Source organism: Schistocerca serialis, unplaced genomic scaffold, assembly GCF_023864345.2.
Source record: "Schistocerca serialis cubense isolate TAMUIC-IGC-003099 unplaced genomic scaffold, iqSchSeri2.2 HiC_scaffold_1236, whole genome shotgun sequence".
NCBI classification, from domain to species: domain Eukaryota; kingdom Metazoa; phylum Arthropoda; class Insecta; order Orthoptera; family Acrididae; genus Schistocerca; species Schistocerca serialis.
This window is the reverse complement of record NW_026047443.1, coordinates 27,501-30,000: the sequence shown is the minus strand read 5'-3', so window position 1 is coordinate 30,000 and position 2,500 is coordinate 27,501. Positions and strand designations below refer to the sequence as shown.

Below are 2,500 nucleotides of genomic sequence, written 5' to 3'. Positions count from 1 at the left end.
CGCAGATTCTCTTCGGCCGCCATTCAACGATCAACTCAGAACTGGCACGGACTGGGGGAATCCGACTGTCTAATTAAAACAAAGCATTGCGATGGCCCTAGCGGGTGTTGACGCAATGTGATTTCTGCCCAGTGCTCTGAATGTCAACGTGAAGAAATTCAAGCAAGCGCGGGTAAACGGCGGGAGTAACTATGACTCTCAAATGCCCACCTGATGCGTAATATATGGACCCTCTCGATCCACCCCTTAGCATCCTTGTGATGTCGGGTGGATGATGGTTCGATTAGCCTCTCTGTGGGAAATCCGAGCTCTGGCCTTCAAGTGGCGGGGGTCGTAAGGGGTGCTAAGAAAGGTGTAATTCTTTTTGAAGCTCTCCGACCGACAGAGCAGGGTGTCGTTCGAGGCTTGGGGGTTACCTCCCCCCCTGCCTTTTGTTTCCAGCTGGTGCAAGCAGTAGAAGAAAACAAGGTACCAGGCCTCCCACTGGAGTGCCTGTGCCAGCTGACGAGCCTTCCAGCCAGCCAACCAGTGCGGGTCGAGCGCCGCTCCCCGCTGTCTGCCCTGAATGTCTGCGGTCCTTTTCAACAAAGACCGGGCTCGGCGTTCATCGCCGTCGTGCCCACCCTGATGCCGCCAACGCGGAAGTGCAAACGGCAAGGAAGAAGGCCAGGTGGTCGCAAGAAGAGTTGCTCCGTCTTGCGCATGCTGAGGCGACTTTGTCCCTCCAAGGCTGCCGGTTCTTTAACCAAGAGCTGGCCAAAGCCTTCCCAGAGCGCACACTTGAATCTATCAAGTGTCAGCGCAGGGTGCAGGCCTATAAGAACATGGTGGCCAACTTTGCTGCTGAGCTCTTAAAGAGAGACCAAGATCATCAGGCCTCTGTAGACGGATCTGCTGTGGGCTCTTCCCCACCACAGTCATCTTCTCTGGGGGAAGACGCCGATCGGGCTATTTGGTCCCTGTTAGCTGAGTTGCCCTCCTCGGGCCCGCGTTTCCGCTCACTTGATGCAGTTGTGGCCTTGGGCCCCACTGCTAGCCGGAATACCATCCAAGCCATGCTTGTTCCCGCTCTTGAAGAACTAGGTAGCAGGGAACCACTTGTTTGTCAAGCTCCTGGTAAGAAATTCCAACAGCCACCGGAGCGGAAGCGGGCGAGAAGAAGGTGGGAATATGCAGTAGTGCAGCGTGCTTTTAAGAAGAACCCAGCGCGCTGCATAAATGGTCTTCTCGATGGCACACTTCTTCATCAGCCACCCACCATCCCGGGGCTGATTGAGTTTTGGAGGGATCTCTTTACTCCCCCTCGTGTCAGGTCTCGGCCTCCACGTGGGGAGGGTCTCTCAGGTGAGTTGCTGCCATTTTGTAAGTGTGTGCCCTTCGAAGTTCTATGGGCGCCCATTACTGCAGACGAGGTAGCTGCAGCTCTTCCCCCTCGCAACTCCGCTGCAGGCCCTGATCGCCTTACACCATCCCAGTTACGTCGCCTTCCTCGTGAGGCTCTTCTTAAATTCCTCAACCTCCTACTCCTCTCACGTTCCCTCCCATCCCGTCTCCTACAAGCTCGCACCACCTTGCTGCCCAAGAAGACCGCCGTAGCATCCCCCGCTGACTTCCGACCTATCACGGTGTGTTCGGTGCTGACCAGGGTCTTCCACAAGGTCCTGGTTGGCCGCCTTATGCGCCACTGTGCCTTGGACGGTCGTCAGCGGGCTTTCATCCCTCAGGATGGGATGCTCCATAACACCTTTCTGCTGGATCTGGCGATGACCCAGGCACGGAGGACTGCCAGCTCGCTGTATGTAGCATCGCTGGATGTGTCAAAGGCCTTCGACTCGCTGTCCCATGGTGCCCTAGGTCCTGTACTGAGGGCCCATGGTCTGCCGGTCGAGTTCATTGACTACATCCTGGGGTGCTATGAGGCGGGCTCGACGGTTATCTGTGGTGCTGGGAAGTCGTCAGATCTAGTGCGGCCTTCGAGGGGTGTGCGGCAAGGTGATCCCTTATCCCCCATCCTCTTCAATATGTCTATAGACATTCTCCTTTCCCGTCTTCCTGAGCATGTTGGTGCCCATATTCTCGGCCGAAGAATAAATGCTGCTGCGTTTGCGGATGACCTTCTTCTGTTCGCCGAGACGAAGGATGGACTGCAGGAGCTAATCACCATCGCTGCAACGGCCCTAGGTGACCTCGGTCTTGAGATCAACCCAAAGAAGTGCTTCTCTCTCGCCCTGGTTGCATCAGGGCGGGAGAAGAAGATAAAGGTTGATGAGTCTGTCGTCTTTCGGGCAGGTAACAACAACATTCCGGCGCTAGCGATGGGAGATTCCTTTAAATACTTAGGCCTGCAGTTCACCACATGCGGGCGCAGCATTTTCCATCCTCGGCGCGAGGTCGAGAAACAGTTGAACACCATTAGCAGGGCACCCCTTAAGCCTCAGCAAAGACTCTTTTCCCTTTCCTCAGTTATCCTGCCGGGCATTTTTCATGGCCTGGCCCTGGG

At 55.8% G+C, this 2,500-nt stretch overlaps 1 pseudogene; it reads left to right on the top strand.

The window, feature by feature from the left end:
* The window catches only part of LOC126436482 (large subunit ribosomal RNA), a 7,741-nt pseudogene that overhangs the window by 2,679 nt on the left and 2,562 nt on the right, over nt 1–2,500 (top strand).